Source organism: Rattus rattus, chromosome 2, assembly GCF_011064425.1.
Source record: "Rattus rattus isolate New Zealand chromosome 2, Rrattus_CSIRO_v1, whole genome shotgun sequence".
In the NCBI taxonomy this organism is placed as follows: domain Eukaryota; kingdom Metazoa; phylum Chordata; class Mammalia; order Rodentia; family Muridae; genus Rattus; species Rattus rattus.
This window is the reverse complement of record NC_046155.1, coordinates 32,118,655-32,141,476: the sequence shown is the minus strand read 5'-3', so window position 1 is coordinate 32,141,476 and position 22,822 is coordinate 32,118,655. Positions and strand designations below refer to the sequence as shown.

The 22,822-nt window shown below is 41.8% G+C and overlaps 1 protein-coding gene across 1 annotated transcript in view; it reads left to right on the top strand.

The window, feature by feature from the left end:
• The first annotated feature begins 2,100 nt into the window (after positions 1–2,100).
• The window catches only part of Asah2 (N-acylsphingosine amidohydrolase 2), a 93,346-nt gene continuing 72,624 nt past the window's right edge, over positions 2,101–22,822 (top strand). Inside the window, exons 1-2 of the mRNA XM_032891802.1 lie at positions 2,101–2,169; positions 3,304–3,379. The gene's annotated coding sequence lies outside the window, so the exon portion shown is untranslated. The remainder of the gene's footprint in view (positions 2,170–3,303; positions 3,380–22,822) is intronic.

Below are 22,822 nucleotides of genomic sequence, written 5' to 3'. Positions count from 1 at the left end.
TAACCTGCAGCAGCGATGTTCTGAGGAGCCAGGCAGACATACACCAGCGTCCCAGCAGGCACTCTGGTTTGCAGCGAACGATATGCGGTTTTGAATGAGCAGCTGCAGCAGCGGGTTTGGGTATGTGGCTTTGCTTCGATTGACGCTGTATTGTTTTCTCTCCGGAGAACAAAGCAATGCTTGTCCATGTTTGTAAACAGGGTCCCTTTGAGAAAGAGCAGTTTTCTGTTAGCCTGCATTCGATCGCGAAAATAGGAGCCCAGGGTGCAGGGGTGAGCGTTTGCAGAGTCTCCATCCTCATTTAAGATGCTCCTGGGATGCGGTAGATTGTCTTTAAACTGATCTGAATTCTAGTGCGGCGTGGCCAGGTCATTTGAATGTCATGATTGCAGTGGGATTCAAAAGGTTTCTTTTTTTTTTTTTCCCGCTATCTCTCCTGTAAACCAGAGGTAAACATGTGAAGTTCTTTGTTGAATTGGTGGACGCAGGCGGCAGAAAATACATTTTCCTGCCCATTTTGGAAGACACAATTTAAAACCCAAGACTCGGAGAGCAAACTTCTATAATTCATCATAAGCCCGAGTGAGGGAGGCATCATCTAAAATGTTTTCCCCTCCCCTACAATCTGACTACTTTAGTCCCGGCTTATGCAGCATGATCTGAAACAACCTTCAGCATGTCTTGGCTTCTGATCCGTCTCTACAGTGCTCAGCTGGGGATTGGGATGACCTCAGGAACATATCTGAAATGCAAAACAGACTAGAAATATCTTTAAAGACTTGAATGGAATTTCAAGGAATACAAGGTTTTAGCTTAAAGTTTATCAGGTCCTGCTCTCCCTACATTTCAACACTGCAGCATGAGCCCCAAGCTAGGATCACTGACTCCGTCCCAGTTGGCAGATTAAAATGAGGTACCCTAGGGGTTGGGGATTTAGCTCAGTGGTAGAGCGCTTGCCTAGGAAGCGCAAGGCCCTGGGTTCGGTCCCCCAGCTCCAAAAAAAGAACAAAAAAAAAAATGAGGTACCCTTTCCCCAACGTGGTGATCAAAAATTAATATTCAACCACCTAGAAGTCCATATGGAAAAAAATCAATATTGAATCATCTAGAATATTTTCTTCTAAGTGTTCATAGTTTCTATTCATCTGTAATGCATCCCTCAAATTCCTTTGATAGCTAAGTTTCTCTTTGAAACATTTGCCCACTGTTGAAAAACTCGGGCAAAGCTGTCATTCTTAAAGGATTACCAGGTAAATCAACTTAATGCCTTTATCAGATCATTTTGCTTGAAGCCACGGGTATTTGCTGAAGGGAAGGACAGCTGCTGACAAGGGATAAGGAGCCTGAGCTCTAGGTGAGAGGCTCGGATCCGGTCTCTATGGCAGTTTGGGGAAAGAGGACCACTGTGGTGGGAAGGTACATCCTAGGAGTACTGGACACAGGGGTGACGGTGAAGATATTTGCAAACTTCCAGGAGTGCGTGGTGCAGTTGAAACACAGGGAATCGTTGTTCAGGTCCCCAACTTCCGTTCAATATCTTTCTAAAAGTTTCCCTCAACTTGGACACCATCTCACACAGACACACACACACACAGACACACACAGACACAGACACACACACACACACACACACACACACACACACACACACACACACAGAGAGAGAGAGAGAGAGAGAGAGAGAGAGAGAGAGAGAGAGAGACTTGTTTGTGTCTTTAGGAAACAGTTTTTCTCTATTTAGTGCACAATGTCAGTTAACAGACTTGTCCTGTATCATCTTCATGGAGAGATATGTTCCTTATATCCCTACGTAGTCTGGGATTTTTTTTTTTTCATGAAGAGGTGCTGGAGTTTGCCAAAAGCCGTTTCTGCATCTATTAATTGTGTATTTTCTAGCCTTAAGCCTCTACATGTTTTGGATCGCCTTGATTGGTTTGTATATGTTGAACCAACCTGGAACTCCTGGGATGGAACCATCTTAACCATGGGATATATATGGTCTTAATGTTTTCCTGAAGAGTTTGGGCAAATATGTTAGTTTTTAACCATATTTATTTTATTTTTTTATTATGTGTATGTCTCCTTGTGCAGGTCTGTGCCCAGGAGTGCTGGTGTGCCCAGAGGCTTTGAATCCTTTGGAGTTGGAGTTCCAGTAGTTGTGAGTACCATGTAAGCACCGTGGCGTGGATGCTGAAAACTGAGGACCTCTGGAAGAGCGGTAGATGCTCTTAATCACTGAGCCATCTCTCCAAGGCCTGCAAACATTTTATTCACCTGTGCTCAGGAGGAGACGTGGTCTGCAGTCTTTTGTGTGCGTCTGTGTCCTTGTCTGGGAGTCAGGGCAGTATTGGCTTCGTGGAATGAGTCTGCTGCTTATGCTCTGCCTGGTCTGTCTTGGGAGCAGCTTGAGGAGTGGTGGCGCTGACTCGAAGACTTGGTGGAATCCAGCAACCAGTCCCTGTACGGAGCTTTTCTCTGTGGGCACACATTTTCATCACTCTCTGACTCTTGTTGCCTATGCAACTGTTCAAGGTGTTGATGTCCTCTTGATTTCATGTAGGCAGATTAGTTGTGTACAGGGATTTATTAATTTCTCCTAGGCTGTTCAGTTTTTAGGATTGCATTTTCAAAAAGCCCTGTGATGAGACACTGGATTTCTTTGGACTTTGTTATAACATCATCCTCTTTCATCTAGAATTCTGTTTTCCTGGAACTTTTCTCTTCTGGTTAGTTTCTCTAGGAATCTCTCTCTCTCTCTCCCTTCTTCCCTCTCTCTCTATCTCTCTATCTCTCTCTCTCTATCTATCTATCTATCTATCTATCTATCTATCTATCTATCTATATATATATATAAATTGGATGTTTGAAGAAATAAACATCCAATTATTTTTAGCCTCCTATTGCTTTTTTGGGCCTTGAATTGTTCTTGTTCTTCTAAAACCTTGATGTTTAATCATTGGTTATTTACTGGAAACATCTCTTATTTTTTTAAATGTAAGCGTTTAAAGCTATAACATTTGCCTCTTAAAACTGTCTTATTTCTATCTCAAAAGTGCTGATAAATTGTACTTTATTTGATTATAGAAGCGTTTAAAAACCCCTTCCTGGGTTTGCCGATGCTCTGCTGGTCATTGGATAGTTTACTTTTTATTTTCCTGGTAGTCATGTGCTTTCTGTGCTTTCCCTGGCTCTCTATCTCTCACTCTATGCCATGGCTAAGTTACTAGAAATTACTGTGATTATGCTGTACTTGTTAAGACTTGACTGTCTAACATGCGTTCTGTTTATTCTGATTATCTACAGGCTGTTGAAAAAGAAACGTATTTTCCACATCTGTTGGACGGACCACTCTGTATCTATTAAGTCAATTTGATCTATGGTATGATTTAACCCGGAGGCTTCCTTTGTTGTTGTTTAATTTGTCAGTTTTTCCCCCCACTTAGTTTGGGTGACCTATTTAAACATGAGAATAGGGCGTTGGTGTTCCCTGCAGTTACTGTATCAATCCAACATTTAATGCTCATTAGGATCTCTTTATGACATTGGTGGCCCCACCACTCGGTCAGTGCATATATAGTTACAGTTGTTATTCCTTCCCCATTACTTTTCTTGTCTTTGTTAGCAGGTAGTAGCTTTCATCATCTCTCCTGGCTCATTCCAATCTGAAATCTTCTCTATCAAATCTCAGGATTACTACACCAGCTTGTTTTCAGCTTCCACTAGGCTTGAAAGACTGGCTTTCAAATGTTGACTGCCAATATGTAGGTGTCTTTCCTGATGAGGTGTGTGGGTTTTTGTTTTGTGTTTTTGTTTTTTGGTTTTTTTGGGGGGGGGATCTTGGGTTTTTTGTTTTTTTGCTTTTTCTTGTTTGTTTGTTTGTAGGGAATAGATAGCTGTCTTGATTTTTAATCTGGCTGGCCAGTTTGCATTTCTTTACTGGTGATAGGAGGCAATTATATGAAAGGCAATGTCTACTAATTCCGGTAGTTTTATTTTTCTGTTTGCTGGATGATTACGTTGTTTTCATTTTTAGAAGGTTTATTTATTTTATGTATATGAGCGTTTTGCTTGTTTGTGTGCATGTATGTGTACCACCTGCATGCCTGGAGCCCTCAAAGGTCAGAAGATGGCATTGGTTCTACTAAAACTGGGGTTAGAGATGTGGGTTCTGGGGATCAAACCAGGGCCCTCTGGTTTTGAAGAGCAGCAATGTGTACCTAAATGCTCAGCCCACTTTCCAGCCCAGTTCTTTTCCTCTGTTTACTATGCTATACATGATTAGTTCACTTCTAGCCTTCCTTTGTTATTTATTCCCTCATTAAGTTCACTCCTCCCTGCGCTGCCTTGATTCAGACTCCTGTATAATATTGTCTTCAGCAACTATGGATTGGGGGTCATGAACTACTTTAGAGTGCGCTTGTCTCCACTAACTTCAAGAGATAGCTTTGCTGGGTATAAAATTTTGGTTGGCAGTTATATTCTTTTGGGGTTCTGTCATTACATGGATACCCGTCTTTTAGGGTTGCTAGTATGAGAGCTGGTGTTATTCTGTTTGCCTTCATAGGCAACCTAGTGCTTTTCCTTTGTGTTTTTGATGTATTGATTACAGTGCATTGTGAGGAAATTTTTCTCTGGTCATGTCTGCTTGGGGTTATAAATGCCTCTTACCTTTAAAATATCCTTTTCTTTATCTGGTTCTGAGAAAATTTTGCTGTAAGTTTGTTGAACAAATTATCTGTCTTTAGCTTTTAATCTTAGCTCCTTCTACCCACTGGATACTAAGATTTGTCCTTTTGGTTTTTGTTGGTTTTAAACTTACTTTATGTCTATGACTTCTATCTTGTATCATGCATGTACATCTGCATGCCAGAAGAGGGCATCGGATCCCATGTGGTGGCTGGGAACTGAACCTCTTGAAGGGCAGTCAGTGCTCTTAACCTCTGAGCCATCTCTCCAGCCTGAGGTTTCAGAGGTTTCAGATCCCATGCCACAGTCTTGGACTTTGTGGTCATGCTCAGGGTTGTTTGCTGGTGTTGCCTTTTTCTTCTATCTTTAATATTCTCTCTTCTCGGTTGAGTCTGCGTTTGCAAATCGGTTCGTTGAATCTTTCTTTTCTAACATTTCTATCTTTTTGAAAAATCTCCTTGTGCACTGATAATGTATTAAGGAGTAAAAAATACAGCAACTTTCTCTTGGAGTAGTTGGACCAAGAGGAAGCACAAGTTTGGATTCTCTACTTAAAGCCCTTGTGTCTTCTCCCTCATACTTACAAAAGGCCCAGCTCTGGGTTTATTGACTAGCACAGAAAACACAGCATGGGATGAAAGATTCTTACGAAGTTTTACCAGGGGAGAAACTGTGTACTAACACAACTCCCCCAGAATAGTACTCGAGACTGAAAACACATATTATTAACCTATATACCACATGCTGCCTCCAACATTTAGGGGGTATTTGTCTCATTTGTGATTGCTTTTAACCTATTGATCTCTTTTGGCATCTTATTAACTTGGCTGCAGGGTCCACCAAAAGCTCAGCCTTTTTGGACATTAGAGATATTTTCAGGAAAAAAAAAAGTGTGTTACCTCGTCCTGCTAATTTTCATCTGTACTGTTAGACCCCCCCACCCTAAGTCCCCCATTTCTCCCAGTCCATTTTATCATCTTTTATTCCTCTGTTGTTGTCAAACTTACTCTCTGGGTCTAGTATTCATTTCATCTGATTGTTCGAGTCTCCGAGATCAATGATCAGTTCTACTGCTGAGCTGTGTGCTCTCTGACGGGTCCCCTGCCCGCTTCAGAGTCTGTGAACTCAGAAGGTGAGGCAGTGTCATCTTCTGGACAAGTCATGTCTTGCTTAGTACTCACTTCGGGCTTTATTTGTGGATCAAAAAGAATTCTTTTTCAGGTTTATTTGTTTTTATTTTGTGCCCACGAGTGTTTTGCCTGTGTGTATGTAAGTGAACAATGCACTTGCCTGGTGCCCGGGGAGTCAGGAGAGAGCACTGATTCATTATTCCTCCGCTGGCGAAATGAGCCAATTCAAGCCAGACTACATTCTGTTAAATGCAGGTTTATTGGGAAGCTGCTCTTCAGCAAGTTCACTGTCCCCAGGGTCTGAGGCCAGGGCCCATCATGGGGGTGGGAGTGGGGTGGGGTAGAAAGAGAGGACTTGTGTTCAGAGAGAGAAGAGAAGGAGAAGAGGAGGCTGGGGGTCAGAGGAGGTCAAAATGTCTGGATTATATAGGGCAGAGCCTCTGGGGGAAGGGTAGGTAGCCCAGCCTTTGAGCTGGAAATTTCAGGGTTGGGGACAGGGTATGCCAGGTAGGGACTGAGGGATCCTGGGAGAACCCTGGAGGTCAGGTCTGCTTTGGTATGTAAGATATGCTCCTCAGTCCCTTGGCTGCAGGGTCTGAAACCAAACAAGCACCAGTTCTCTGGAACTGGAGTGCTCTTGAGGGTGGTTGTGAACCACCACATGAGTACTGGGAACCAAACACAAAATCTCTGGAAAACCAACAAGTGCTCTAAACCAGTGAGCCCTGGCTATGTCTCCAGCCCCTATGGGTGGCTCCTTTTAGAGCAGCCTGCCTTTGAGTGGTGAGTGTTCAATCTCTAATTCTGCTCAGAAAGAAAAAAAAAAAGAAAGAAAGAAAGGAAGGAAGGAAGGAAGGAAGGAGTACAAGAGCTAGAAATTCACTGAAAATCAATCAACGTACAAATGTGTCACCGATGATCAAAAGATGGAAAATGAAAAAAGTGGTGCAGAGTGTATTATAAAATCACAAATTACTTTAAGTGTGAAACAGTAAATGATCGAGGTCAAAGAGGGTGGGGAAGTAGGGAAATGGGAAAGAATTAATTTTCTTTTAAAAGAAAACAAGAAACAAAAAAATTTAAATCCTTGCAAATATGTGGGCTGAACAGTTTATCTGGTGGGTACACCAGAGCCCCTCTGCCTTGCATCCCTGGTGTGACTAGTGTTCTAGCTGTGGGTGTCTGTCAGGTGCTTGGGTCTGGAGGGAGTCACCACGGCACTGAGGTCAGGACAAGCAGCATCCCTGCCTTCTACCCTCTCTAAACCCGTAAGTGCTGGTCTGAGTGCTGGAGAGATGCAGCTCTGGGTGTGTGCGTTCATGCTCTCTGGCAGCGCTGACAGATAGGATCCAGGGCTTGATCCATCCAGGCGTCTAGGTCTGCTCCCAGACATACAGGCTGAGGGCATCTTCTATGCGATTCACTGTCTGTGAAGTGGTATTTTTTGTAGCAGGATCTAGAAAAGCCCTTCCTCGTCACTACTGCCATGGGAAACACAGTGTCCTGTAAGGAGCTGCCTGGAAATATTGCCTCTGGTTAAACAGATTCCAGGAGCTGGCTCCGGAAGGTCTTCCAACATCTTTCTGTAGCGAGATTTTCCCAGTCCCTTTATTCCCAGCCAGAGAAAGAAGCACCCATTCATTCACAAGTAGTATGAGAGATGGGGAGATATTGGTTTCCAGAGCTAGTTCAGTATGCGAAGAGAGGAAGTGAAGTACACTGGTCTGGACCAGCCCAGGGCTTTAGGAGTTTCATAAAATCAGGGGGAAATGGATAAGCCAACTATTCATCTCCACTTTCAATGTTCCCACCAGCATCTCCTCACACCTCAGATTTGACTCTCGGGGAAATTTTCTGGAGAGGCAGGAACTCTGGCCCTCTAGGTCTTACACCGAAGGCCATTTCTGTCCATGACACTTAATGATACTACTCTGATATTCTGCTATTCCACATGAGGGACTTTGTATCAAATTTCCCTCAGAAGTTGGCTCCAATAGCAGCTGTACCTGATTTTCCAGGACAGAGCTCCTCGTAGCTATGAATAGCTTCTGCACCGATAACATCCACAGAGAGGCGGCATCAGTAATGTACTGGGGACTGAGAATCACATAGGTGCTCTTGGAACTCTGTGAAGGCTTGACATTACTGAGGGCCTTGGCAAAGCTTCTGTTACCAACATTGCTTAATTGACTCACCAGGTGGGACTGGTTTAGGAAGAATAGAAGCTATAAAGAAAAGGCTCAAGGGAATTGTTCTGAGACTACACTTGCTAGATTGCTCCTAGGTGACTTGGTACAATGACCTAGGAGGACATGCTGGGGACAGCTTGTATTGGCTCGTTAGAACAAGTTACTGGACTGACCTGCTCGACTGACTTTCGAGAATTATCTTTTGGTGACTGGAAATCAGAGATACTTGAAGTCTGCACAGAAATGGACAAATGCTAAGACATCGAAGCTTTTTAACCCCTTAACAACTGGTATCGTCTAACAATGCTTGTTGCAAAAAATTTTGCATGGAGAAATGACGTGTTGTTTTAAGACCCTGGGAGAAAAGATAGCTCTGAACTCGGAATTACTTTAAACTCTTAATGGAACGTTATGGTAAGCCAAAGGCCTACTTATTTCTAAGATGACTCAAAGGGTTTTGAAGTCAGGAAAATTATGATCAGGTCACCCTTTTCAGAGCAGGCTGCTACTTTGTTGAGGTTCACACTTGTCAAATTATTAATTGAATCGTACGGATCCCATCTCTATGATGCTACATTGCAAAGAAAAAGAAACTTATGAAGAAATCTTGTATCCCCCCCAACTCCCAGGGGCAGCACTGTCATCTGAGTTGTGCTGCAGAAGCACTTCGTTTATGCTTAGAAGATGGCTGGCCTTCATAGATAGGACCCTAGTCCTTTCCTAGCCCCTGTGGCCTTCTGTGAAAATAGAAGAGGTACAGGGAGTCTGTCAGGCTGAGATTGAAGTGTAGGTGCAAAGCAGAGAGAGGGTTGTGCACACACAATCCGGCCTGGATCTCACCTCCATTATACACACATTACTTTGGATGCCTGTTAAGCTCTGTTGTGGTAGGTCAGTTGTCAAAGTCCATCTTCCCAACGTCATGCACATGAGGACTGGGTGTGATGTGAATGGTAATTACAGCACATGGGCTTTGTGGCTAGGATGAGACAAGGAATTTCCCTTACGTCATGTGTTTTTCTTGTGTAGGCTTTTAATGTTTCTTATCCAGTCCAGATGTACTAGACCAAAGGGACATTTACTCTCAGAAAGTCTAAGAACCAGTAGCTACTGACAGTGCTAAAGTCCAGAAAGAATGGTTAGCACTCAACGTGACTGAAACAGTTGTATTTATTGATTGAGTCCATGTGACATGCAGTTCTCATTTATCCTTGCAGCAATCGTTTTAACTAATGAATATTTTATTTTTTTTTCATAAAATATATTTTGATCACATCCTCTCCCCTCCCCCACCTTCTCCCATAGCCTCCCTACCTTCCTGCCCACACAACTTTATGTTCACTTTTTTCTCAAAAAGACCCCCCAATACAACAACAACAACAAAAAAAATGAAATTAAAAGGCTCTAAAGTCAAGAATCCCAATAAGACAAAACAAAACAAAAATGAACTAGTCACCCAGAAACTTTCTCTCAAGAACAGTTTCAAAATAGAACAAAAACTAAAAAAACATGGAATCTGTTTTTTTATTGGCCCACTACTCCTGGACATGAAGCATGGCCTAGAATGTGGTCAATTCACCCAAGATGCTCCATCGGAGAAAATAGATTTTCCGTTTTTGAGCAGGTATCAACTGTAAATAGCTTCTTAGTTAGAGGTGGGAACGCCATGATTTCAGTGCTGGGATTTTGGTCTGGTTTGAAACTATGCAGGTCTTGTGTGTGCTGTCTCTGTCGTAGTCTCTGTAAGTTCATATGTGTATCCATGTCGTTGTATTTGGAAGACACCGTTTTCTTAGAGTCACCACCACAATCCCTCCTCTTACAACCCTTCTACCTCCTCTTCCGCAGAGACCCCTGAGCTTTGAAGAGAGGGGTTTAATAAAGACACCCCATTTAGGGCTGAGTGCTCCAAACTGAGGCCCATTGTCCATGTTAACTCCCCTCCATAGCAAGAAAACCCTTTGGTGAGGGTAAATGATTGCTCTAATCTACAGGTATAGCAGTATGTCAGTAGAGTAATTTTATTGCTATGTTCCTTTAGCAGAATTAGTATTAGTTTTCCCCCAGAGGCCCATGACCTATCTATTCTCAGGTTTTGGTGACTTTGGCAGTGTTGGGAATAGGTTGCATCTCCTGGCGTGGGCTTTAAATTCAATAAAAACATGACTGGTTAATCCCATAACATTTGTACCACTGTTTTGCCAGTATATCCTGCAAGCAGATCTCTGTTGCAGATCACAGGCTTTGTAACTATTAACGTTTCCCTCCAGTAGCATGCAAAGTACCATGAACGCTACTCAGTAGAGGTGAAGCTTCTAGTTGGGCACCAGCTCAATACTCCATGTTTGGTGACATGAGTAAGCTGTGCCTTTAGCAACAGAGTCTTCCCATCACGTTATGGAGACTAATCAATAGCCTTGACAGTGGTGTGTGGTATTTGGGGGTTGTCTATGAGATTTCTTTGGCCAAGGACTCACCACAATACAACCCATTCCTGGCCATAGAGGTTTTAGTTGTTGGCATAAAATGACTAGCTGGGTTTTGTCTCCACCTTTATATGGTAATCCCATTTAATTTCCTTTTTATACATGTGTATATTTAGGATGCATTTATGTGTATTTATCACATTAGGCTTCTTTATGGCTTTTCATTTATGTTAGTTGTTCCTCCCCATATTCCCTCCCTTGCCTTGTCATATGTAAGCAAAAGACCAATAAAGCAACAGCAGCAACAACAAAATGCCAAAACCAAAATGAGAAAAATAGAAAAAATACTGTTGAGTTTGTTTTGTTTCAGCGAAATACTTCCTAATCTCTCCATGACTTTTACCATGAAGGGGTTTTAGATTTTGTCAACGGCCTTTTCTGCAGCTATTAGGTGATTGTATGGTTTCTGTTTTTCCATTTGTTTATATGGTGGATTACATTTTTGTATTTAAGAGTGTTGGACCATACCTACATCCCTGGAATGAAGCTTACTTGATTTCATGCATGATCCTTCAGATGTGTCTTGGCTTTAGTTTCTAAGTATTTTAATCAAGATTATTTTAATTCATGTTTATAAGAGAAATAGGTTTGTAATTCTCTTTTTTTTGTTGAATCTTTATGTGGTTTGAGTATTAGGCCTCATAAAAGAATTGGACAATGTTCCTTATGTTTCTATTTTATTTTTTGAATAATTTGAAGAGTATTGGCATTAACTTCTTTAAAAGTCTGGTAGAATTCTGTGCTAAAATTATCTGACCCTGGGCTTTTTTTTAGTTGTGAAACTTCTAATGCTTTCTTCTATTTCCTTAGGGATTATAGATCTATTTAAATTGCTTATCTGACCCGGTCTGACTGAGATCAGTGTTTGTGTGATTTGTGAGGCAGTTCCTGGACCCCAACAGACCCATTTTTGTTGAATAGTAAGTTGTTCAATTTTAATAAGTTTGTACACTTTCTGCTGTTTCTGTTGTTGTTGCTATCCGGTCAGATAGAATGCATAGTATTATTTCAATTTTTTGGTATCTGTTTAGACTTGCTTTGTGTCTGAATATATGATCATTTTTACCTAAAGTTCCTTGAGCTGTTGAAAAGAAGGTATATTCTTTTGTGTTTAGGTGAAGTGTTCATAAGTATCTGTTAGGTCTATTTGGTTTATAATGTTAGTTAACTCCAGCATTTCTCTGGCTTTTGTCTGGATGACTCATCTATTGGCAACAGTGGGATACTGAAGTCTCACACTATCAGTGTACGGAGGTCAATATGTGATTTAATCTGTGGTAGTGTTTCTTTTATGAACTCAGGCTTCCTTTTGTTTGGTGTATAGATCTTAAGAATTGCAATGTCTTCTTGATCGATTCTTTCCCTTTGGTGAGAATGTAGTGTCTTTCCCTATCTCTTCCGATTAATTTTGGTTTGAATTCTATTTGTCAGATACTAAAACGGCTTGACCAGCTTGCTTCTTAGGTCTATTTGCTTGGGATATCTTTTTCCATCCTTTTACTCTGAGGTAATATCTATCTGATGTTAAGTTGTGTTTTTTGGGTGCAGAAGGATGATTTTAGCATCCATTCTGTTAGTCTGCATCTTCGATTGGGGAGCTGAGGTGATAGGTGTTGAAAGATATCCATTAGAAGTGTTCGTTTCATTTTATTTTAGTTTTGGTTTTTGAGACAGGAGTTCTCTGTATAGGCTTGGTTGCCCTGGAACGCTGTAGATCAGGCTGGCCTCAAATTGAGAGTTCCACCTGCCTCTTAAGAGCTGGGATTAAAAGGGATTAAAGGTATGCTTCACCACCCAATGTTTGTTTATTTCTGTTATGTTGTTGTTTTTCTTGTTGTTGTCGTCGTTGTTGTTGGTGGTGGTGGTGAGAAGTGTATGTGTGTGTGTGTGTGTGTGTGTGTGTGTTTTCCCTCTTTTGATTTGCTGGTCTGGGGTTAGTTATTCCTTGTGTTTTCTTGGATGTGGTCAGCCCCTTTAGGTTGGAATTTTCCACCTTCAGTAGGAATGGATTTGTAGATAGATATTGCTTAAATTTGGTTTAATTATGGAATGTCTCATTTTCTCCAACTATTGCGATTGAAAAGTTTGCTGAGAAAAGTAGTATGCTGGCATCTATGGTTTCTTTGAGTCTGGGCCTCGAGGTACCTCATTAGCATGGAGAACTCTTTCTTGAACCTATGTGGTCATGGGACACATTTGTTTTATGTGAGAAGCAGGGCCCCTGTCCAAGTCAGGAGTCTGGCAGGGAGCTGGGAGTCGCCTACGTCTCAGGTATGTGCCCACCAAGTCTCCGGGTCTCCACCTGCTCTACCATACCAAACTTCCTGGCATGGTTTGGTCTTTTCATAGTGTCCCAGATTTCTTGGATGTTTTGTGCCAGGACTTTTTAGAGCTAACATTTTCTTTGACTAAGGTATCCATTTCTTCCACAGTGACTTCAATGCCTTGGCTTCTTGTGATGTCTTCCATCTCTTGTGACTACAAGATAAGGATGTTGATGAAGCTTGCTGCTGAGTTTCCTGTTGGGGTTCCTAAATTTTTCCACTTTTACCTCACTTTGTGTTTTCCTTGTTGAATCTGTTTCCACTTTCAGGTCTTGAAGTGTTTTACTCATTTCCTTCCATTGTCGGTTTGTGTATTCATGGATTTCTTTAAAGACTTTATTCATTTCCTCTTTAAGGATCTCTATTATATTCATAAAGGTTATTTTACAGCCTTTGTCTTGTGCCTCAGCTATGCTGCAATACTCAGGGCTTACTGTGGTAGAGTTACTGGGGCCAAGAAGAAACATATCATCCTGGCTATTATTGATTGTGTTTTATTATACTTTCTAGGTATCTGTATTGGGGATGATTGCAGTTCTAAATGCAATATCCGGTCTTGTCTTTGTTGGGTAGGTGTTTTGCTCCCAGTTTCTGTTGCCCTCTCTGGTTCCTAGAAAGCTGTAGCAATGGCTGTGTGTTTCTTAGTACGAAATTCTTCTGGAACCCTCTCAGGTGTGGCCACTAGGAGTTCTGGGTAAAATGTTTTTCTAGGTTGTTGGGAGCTGTACTTAGGAATGGGGATAGTCTGGGCTGGGGATGAGAACATCCATAGATGGGAGGAAAGCAGGGTGCTCTTCCCTGCTTAGTTCTCTGTAAATGGGGTCAGAGAGTAAGAAGAATTCCCAACAGGTAGTCTGCTAGAGAGCTGGGGATGAGATTGGCGGATCGGATATGGAGGCGAGGAGGAAGACCTGAAGCTTCATTTTCAGCTCCACTGGGATAGCATACTAGCTTCTCTGGTAGGTGAAGTTCCCTGGTGGGTTCCCAGGGAATGCTTGCAGGATTGGGGGCTGGGATAACAGGATGAGTAGGGCGGAAAGTTGGCAAAGCAAATCTGCATGATCCCTTGGAGGTGGGGGACAGAGAGGAGGCCACAGCAGACAGCAATGCGTCTGCTCCAGAAATAGGGGAGAGACTGGAGAGTTGGATTTAGCAAAGACAAAGATGTGGTGAAGATCCAAAGTTAGGTTCCCTGGCCAGTGTGGCCTCTGGTTTCCTAGGGAGCTGGGGGCAGGGTAGAGAGGAGGCCACATCAGGTGACAGTCTGTTACAGAGCTGGGGATGAGAGTGTGGGGGGGTGGATTTGGAGAAAAGGAGGAGGAGAAGGAGGAGATGATTTATAGTTAACCTACCTGTCTCCCTAGTGGGAGTGGCATTATCACGTCTTAGATGCAGTATCACAAAGAGTCAGTGGGGGAAGAGAGGGTGGGAGTATAGTCACAAAGCTGGCACCCACATCTAATTCTGCATCCTGTCTTAACTCTGGCGGTCACCCAGGGTGTGAGTATGACAGTATTAGATATGAACATAGTCTTTTAGACATTGAAAGAGATTGAGAGCTGTAGTTCTCTGCTTAGACAAATCACATCAATACAGATTGTGTTGTGTTTTACAGGGTTTTGTTTGGTTTTCATTCCCACACACTACCGGATGCTCACCCTTATAATTCTTTCTGGCAAAATCATTTTTGTCCTTCAAAGTCCAGGTTGAATTTTACTTTTTTCATGATGCTTTCCCTGAGAGTTTTCACACTAGATATGAGCCTAGGTAATATGTTTTGGTTGTAAGCTTAGCCTTGTATGGGCTGGCTATCTCTCTAGCCTATGTTTAACCAAGCATGATATCTATTGTGTGACTGTTTTTCTGCAAGGAGAAAGCTCTTTAAGTCTCCCTGGGCTGCATACACACCGGGGTTATATATGTTCTCTGGTCTCAGTTTCTTGTCCTCCCTTGAAACCCTTTTGACTTCTTTGTTGCTGTCACAGCACACAATTTATATTACCTGGAACTCCATTTTCTCTCTCTTGATTACCTTCAGGGCTTCCCACACACCACATCCTCTATTGGTTAAAGAGCGTTACCAAAATGGCTACAGTTTTTGGCCTCACCCAGAAACTACACCTTCTGCACTGTTACTCCCGTCTGGAGGTGGAGTGAATTGTTCTTCCCCTTGAGTCTGAGCTGACCCTAAAACTGGCTTTGGCCAACAGGCTTCAGGGGAAGTTATGCTGGGCCAATTCTAACCCCTTTCCACCCATTCTTTGAGCCTGCCCAGATGCCATGAGTGCAAACATCTGCCAGGCTGCATAAAAAAAAAAAAACAAAAAAACAAAAAAAACCAACTAACCACCACCACCACCACCACCAACAAAACTCAGATCTATCTGATGGAGCCCTTCCTAAGATGAGTGATTCCCATCCAATCCCCATCCAACCTAGCATCTCTGTGGATGTGCTAGCATCTCTGTGGATGTGCTAGCATCTCTGTGGATGTGTTAGCTAAGTCCCAGATGACAGCTGCTCAGCTGGCCCAGAATTGTGAGCTCAGAAAATTATTACTTTCAGCTAGTAAATGATGGGGCGGTTTGTTAAGCAGCCACAAATATTGATAGACTGGGTTTCACCTCGTATATCATCTCTTTGGCAGAGCCCTTTCTGGCACTCTTTTTCTAGGCTTACATCAGAGATCCCAGAGGAACTGATAGTTCAGGATTTGAGTTACCTGCATATCGTCTCTGTTTCACACTAGAGTTAATTCTTTTCATTTATTATTGTTATTTTAAAAAGAGAACCCACGGGGTTGGGGATTTAGCTCAGTGGTAGAGCGCTTGCCTAGCAAGCGCAAGGCCCTGGGTTCGGTCCCCAGCTCCGAAAAAAAGAAAAAAAAAGAAAAAAAAAAAAAAGAAAAAAAAAGAGAGAGAACCCAATGTTTAATTTAAACAGTGTTGAGGATGAAACCTCGCCTAGCACACGCTAGACATAGACATTGCCACTAACTCATATCCCAGCCGAGCCTGTGCAAGATGTGAAGGCAGGACCTTTGCTTTCTTTGTTTGTTTCTGAAGACAGGATTTCTCTGTGGAGCCCTGGCTGTCCTGGACCTCACTCTATAGAACAGGCAGGACTCAAACTCGGAGATCTGCCTGCCTTTGCCTTAAAGAAGTGTGCCATCACCTTCCAGCTATCAGGACCCTATTTAATTACATATCCCATAGATTCTCAGAAAATGTTGAAGGATGGGAGGAATGCAGAAATTGCCTCTTGTAGACTGTGTGCTCACTTTGTATCTGTTTGAGGAGTGATGCACTTCCTTTGTTTATTTTTCTCTCTCAACTCTTTGCTACACTTAAACGTCAAAAAATTGGACGTTGACTGCACTATTACTTATATTTCCTCAACAATACCGAGTCTGAGCTTCCTCATGCGCCGATGAGTGCTGACTGCGCCCTTTGCACAGGGCAACACTCCTTGCCCCTTGTCATTTAGTATTGTTCACTTGCAGACTGAATCTACAGTCTCCCTCACCCATTTACCAGCTTCAAAGACTATAACTCAGAAGAGCAGCTGACAAACATGCCTACCTATCTACTTCTGCCTTCAGTAAGCGAGTTTATGTAGGCAGCTCTGGCCTCCCCAAAGAATCACTAATGCTTCCCCATCCCATCCCCTACAAACATGTTTTACTTTTTCATTCTAAGGATTTTCTAGGGTAATTTAGCTCTTCATCTGATTAAACTAAAGCAAGAGTCTTTTATTTATTTATTTATTTATTTATTGGATTTTTTTAAATTTACATTTCAAATGTTATTCCCTTTCCCAGTTTCCTGGACATAAGCCCCCTATCCCATCCCTCTCCCCTTCTTCTATAAGGGTGTTCCCCTCCCCATCCACCCCCCCCACATTCCCTACATTGGGGGTCCAACCTTGGCAGGACCAAGGACTTCTCCTTCCCCTGGTGCCCCAACAAGGCCTTCTTCTGCTACATATGCAGTTGGAGCCCTGGGTCAGCCCATGTATAGTCTTTGGGTAGTGGTTTAGTGCCTGGGAGCTCTGGTTGGTTGGCATTGTTGTTCTGATGGGGTTGCAAGCCCCTTCAGCTCCTTCAATCCTTTCTTTAATTCCTCCAATGGGGATCCCATTCTCAGTTCAGTGGTTTGCTGCTAACATTCAACCATGTATTTGACATGCTCTGGCTGTGTCTCTCAGGAGACATCTATATCCGGTTCCTGTCACCATGCCCTTCTTAGCTTCATCAATCTTATCTAGTCTTGGTGACTAAATATATATGGGGCACATGTGGGGCAGGCTCCGAATGGCTGTTCCTTTAATCTCTGCTCCAAACTCTGCCTTCATATCTACACCTTTGAATATTTTTGTTCCTCCTTTTAAGAAAAAGTGAAACATCTGTACTTTGGTCATCCTTCTTCTTGAGCTTCATGTGGTCTGTGTATTGTAGCTTGAGTAATTCAAGCTTTTGGGCTAATATCCACTTATCAGTGAGTGAATACCATGTGTGATTTTTTTGGGATTGGCTTATCTGACTCAGGATGATATTTTCTAGTTCCATCCATTTGCCTATGAATTTCATGAAGTCATTGTTTTTGATAGCTGAATAGTATTCCATTGTGTAGATGTACCACATTTTCTGTATCCATTCCGCTGTTGAAGGGCATCTGGGTTCTTTCCAGCTTCTGGCTATTATAAATAAGGCTGCTATGAACATAGTGGAGCATGTGTCTTTGTTGTATGTTGGAGCATCTTTTGGGTATATGCCCAGGAGAGGTATAGCTGGGTCCTCAGGTAGTGCCATGTCTGATTTTCTGAGGAACCTCCAGACTGATTTCCAGAGTGGTTGTACCAGTTTGCAATCTCATCAACAATGGAGGAGTGTTCCTCTTTTCCCACATTCTTGCTAGCGTCTGTTGTCATCTGAGTTTTTGATCTTAGCCATTTTGACTAGTGTGAGGTGGAATCTCAGGGTTGTTTTGATTTGCATTTCCCTGATGACTAAGGATGTTGAGCACTTCTTTAGGTGTTTCTCAGCCATTCGATATTCCTCAGCTAAGAATTCTTTGTTTAGCTCTGTACCTCATTTTTTAATAGGATTATTTGTCTCCCTGCGGTCTAACTTCTTGAGTTCTTTGTATATTTTGGATATGAGCCCTCTATCAGTTGTAGGATTGGTAAAGATCTTTTCCCAATCTCTTAGTTGCCGTTTTGTCCTAATAACAGTGTCCTTTGCCTTACAGAAGCTTTGCAATTTTATGAGATCCCATTTGTCAATTCTTGATATTAGAGCATAAGCAATTGGTGGTTTTTTTTTTTTCAGGAAATTTTCCCCAGTGCCCATGTGTTTGAGACTCTTCCCCACCTTTTTTTCTATTAGTTTGAGTATATCTGGTTTGATGTGGGGGTCCTCGATCCACTTGGACTTAAGCTTTGTAAAGTGCAATAGGAATGGATTGATTTGCATTCTTCTACCTGCTGACCTCCAGTTGAACCAGCACCATTTGTTGAAAATGCTATCTTTTTTCCATTGGATGATTTTAGCTCCTTTGTCAAAGATCAAGTGACCATAGGTATGTGGGTTCATTTCTGGGTCTTCAATTCTACTTCACTGATTTACCTGCCTGTCTCTGTGCCAATATTATACATTTTTTTTATCACTATTGCTCTATAATACTGCTTGAGGTTCCCCAGAAGTTCTTTTATTGTTGAGTATAGTTTTCATGAAGCAAGATTCTTAAAGCTAAGTTAGTTTTGTGATGGCAGAAACTGTACCTGGTGGAAGGCATTCTCTTGTGGAACCCACGAGTCCTGGCTAGTCAGGGACATTATGACGGTTTTCTGATACGTTCTCCTTTAATGATGTTCTCGACACTCTTTATAAAGCTGCTGCTGTCTCCCTTATGAAGAATTGAAATAATTTTTTTTAGCATCATGAGGTGAGATTGTATGGTTTGAAATTGTGGGAGTTTCCCTATCCCCTCTATTTATAATGCTTATATTTCAGTGGTTGAGTCTTTCACGAAGCCTACCTCTGCCACTGCAAATCCTGAGTCTCTACAGCCTGGCTGGTTGGCACTTAGCAGGAATGACAACCTGTCCATTGTTTACCTGCGCTCTGACCCAGTAGAGCTGATGTGAAGCCGTAGTTAGAAATTTGAATTGATCAACCTCTCAACTGATACAGAGGAATGGAAAATATTCTGGTCTCAGATCACATCTCCAGTTCCTTGTACCTATTTGCAAAATCAACAGGCTTGGCAACTCGGTAACAGTTACTGGCAAATTAGACTTATCAAACCCCATATGTAAATGTCAGCATAATTATCCAATTCTAAAGAATTTTTATCACTGGGGTGCATCTAAGGTTTAGCTCACCCTGGCGTAACAGATAGCTAAACCTGTTCTTTGATTATCGAAGTGAGTTATTGCATGTAGAACTTTGATCCATTAGCTCTGACTCACTTTACGTCCCAAAGCCCCACACACTTAACCCCTGAATAAGAAGCTCAACCATGATGTAATCGGAGATGAGTCCACTCTTCAGGATTCTGAGGGGGGAAACAGGAACCGATCTTATCAGCGCTTGGTTGGTTGAGTCTGCCCTGTGTTGCATTAGATGGTGGCCTTATGCATAAGTAGAGTACATTTCATCAGCCTCCTTGAGAAATGCCTGAATTCATCCCTGAAAAGTTTACTTTTGTATCACAAAAGTAGAACGTGTTGATTACAAGAAAAAATGTAATATGATGAAATGAATGAATGAAAGAAAGAAAAGGAAGGAAGGAAGGAAGGAAGGAAGGAAGGAAAAACCGCTCTTCAAATATCTCCCTAACAAGCATTTTGAGCATTTTGAAATGTATTGTTGTAAGCTATCTCTGCCTCGTCTTCCTCTTTATATTTTAATTAGTTTTAAAATGCCTACTTATTTGTTTTGAAGCCAAAAGATGGGATGGAGGTCAGGGTGGGGGCATATATCTTGGAGGAATGTATGGATACAATGTGGGTATTTTAGAGGTTGTTAAAAATGACCTGAATTAGCACACACTTTTAATCCCAGCACTCAGGAGATAGAGGCAGGCAAAAAGTTTGAGGTCAGCCTGGTGCACAGAGAAACCCTGTCCTGAAAAACAGAAACAAACCAAGGCAAACCATGATTTGTCACTCCAACCACTGCTTATAGTTCCAGACTGAGTCATTCTGAGTCTATTTCAGCTGTCTCTTTGGCCATTGAGACCTACTTCCCTAAGTACTGATTGAACTAATTGTCTATAATTATAAAATTATATTTTTTATTTTATGATTATAAAATTATATAATTGTCTATGATTATAAAAATACTTGGCTAGACATAGTGAATCAGAAGTCACATGGTCTGAATAAGTCCCAGAGCCTTTCTTAGGCAATAAAATCATGACTTTTCTTTTCCTAATGGATTTCTGTGAGCTATAGGTCTTTTATCTTCCTGCTTTTAACTATGTCTTGAAGTTGAAGTTTCATAAAATTCGACATTCCATTAGAGAGATTTTGATAGCCTTTGAAATGAAGGAATAACTATTGGATTAGAGGTGATTGGTGAATGGGATGGTGTTTGCAATCGTGTAATTGAGCTAAGCCGAGGAACTGTTGTCCTCGACTGGCTTGTCTTTGCATTTGGATAGGCAAGAGGGTTTACTTCGCAAATGCATGACCTTAGTGCTTAACATATAAATGTTTATTTCTTCCCATGGAAAGTGTATACCTAGTCTGGTGAGTCTCTGAGGCTTGTTTCTTCCATCTGCATCTAGTATGCATGGCAGTTAAGTTTACAGCGTAGAAAGAGCGAGCAGGTGGCGCTTACACATCCCCTCAACTGCCTCCGTGTCATTGACTCTAGAAGTGACGCATGCACCTGATACCCACAGCCCATTGGCTTGCAACTACCAGAGGGGAAAGCATAACTTTGTTATCTGCTCATGAAGAAGTAGAGAACCAGCTACAAACAAGTTCAGCAAGTTTTCACAGTGACCACAGGCAAGCAGCCACATAACTTCTGTTTGCCTCTTGGCTGAGTGACAAGTCCTTAGATTCCCTTTTTAGAGTCACAGAGTCTAAATGTTTCATTTCTTCTTTTACGTTTTAAATTTTATTTATTTTTATGTCTTGAGGACATTGGTGTTTTCCCTGCAGGTATGTCTGTAGGAGGGCGTCGGACCCCCTGGGTAACTGGGTTACAGACAGTTGTAAGCTGCCGAGTGGGTGCTGAGAATTATTCTTTAGTCCTCTAGAAGAGCAGCCAGTGCTCTTAACCACTGAGTCATCTCTCCAGCCCCTCCCCCAATCCCGATTTCTTCTTAGGGTAGCTTTTGGGGGTTAGATTACATTGTATGCATTAGCTCATTATGACTTCGGGATTCTCATATCTATTAAGAGCAAAAGGCACATGTTCATGTTGCATAGTGAAATTGAGCGCTCACAAGAGGACCAAAGACAGATAATCTTGTCCTTAGAATCTAGTTTGGCTATTATGACCTTCCATTTTTTATTTTCTCTGTGATAGTTTGTTGTTGTTGTTTCTTTGTCTGTCTGCTTGTTTGGTTGGTTTTTAATTTAAATATATATTGAGGATAGGAAAAATACTATCCTCATAAAGTTTTTGGGACCACTAAATGAGGCAATTTGTAGAATGTTTTTGTAACACAGCCCAGCATGTATTAGGAGTTCACCAGGTTTATTTTATAGTGATTTCTTTTAAATGGTGACTTTGCTTGTATTGGCTTTGTAAGCATCTACGTATAAGGTCTCAGAAGACTGTCATTGTTTTAATTATTGTCTGTCTCATTCCAGTTAGATAAGTCAGCCCATCTCATGCAAATCTCTAATCTACTAACCCACAAAACAGCGTTAGGGTGTGTTGGAGACTTGGGAGTGAACCTCCATGCCTCAGATTTGTGCTTCGTAAGCTTGGACCCTTCCCTGCCCCATCTTAGTTCCAACACCTGACACCTGAGATGGATCCTGCCTTTGGCTTCTTCAGGCTCCTAAATCCTGTCTGCTTTTCCTGCACTGAATGTCATTCATAGACTGATTTATGGCCCCTAAACTTTGAGGGAATCCAAATTAGGCAAGAGAGTCCATCTCTACTCTCAACTACTCCAGACCCAAGGTCCACCTCAGTTTCTGGTTAGCAAAGGACCTTTGCTACTGGCCTGCTCTGACATCCAGGTGATTGAAGAAAGTAGAAGGGTATGGTGTTGGCTACTGGGTCCAAACGCTGATGACTTTTGGCAATTTTAGTCTTTCTTGCTATTCTGGGGCCAAAAGCCAATGACTTAGGGAAATTAACTCCTGTTGATGACAGCAGGGGATTAAAAAGAGAAGCATAGTTACTTAGGGTCTTTTCTCTTTGGCTCAGGAGCCTCTAGGCAAGAGGCTCAGATTTCATTAACTCTTCATGAGGCAGAAAGAAAAGAAAAGAGGAGAGAGAGAGAGAGAGAGAGAGAGAGAGAGAGATTCAGATACACACAGAGATACTTGGACACTGGGTGAAGCAGAAAGGGCTGCACCAACCTTTAGTTTTGCTTTTAGCTTTTTATAGCTTTTTAGACAAAAAGTTTTCTATGTAAGAAAAAAAATCTCATGGATAAAATGTTACACAAAAGGGTAGTTACAGGAGGATGTCTATAGTAAGGTCAAAGCAGTGTTTCATTCTATAAGTTCATTATAAGTTCAAAGAACCAGTTTCACATGGCCTTGCTTTATCATAGTGTTTATCTATGGTTTCTTCCTTAGACCTTACCTAGAATTAATGGTTTTTCCTTCATCACAAATCTGCCCCAAGCCTATTTGTCTTCTAGTGCAATTATGAAAGTTCATTGTGTTCCTTATTTTGCAACCATTACTTACTATTCTATGAGGAAGGGACACATTCTATTCTTGATTCTAATTTTATTACATATTTCAGGCAAAATAACTAAAACATCTCCTTAAGCTTGCTTCCTAAAATTATTTCACTCAAATCA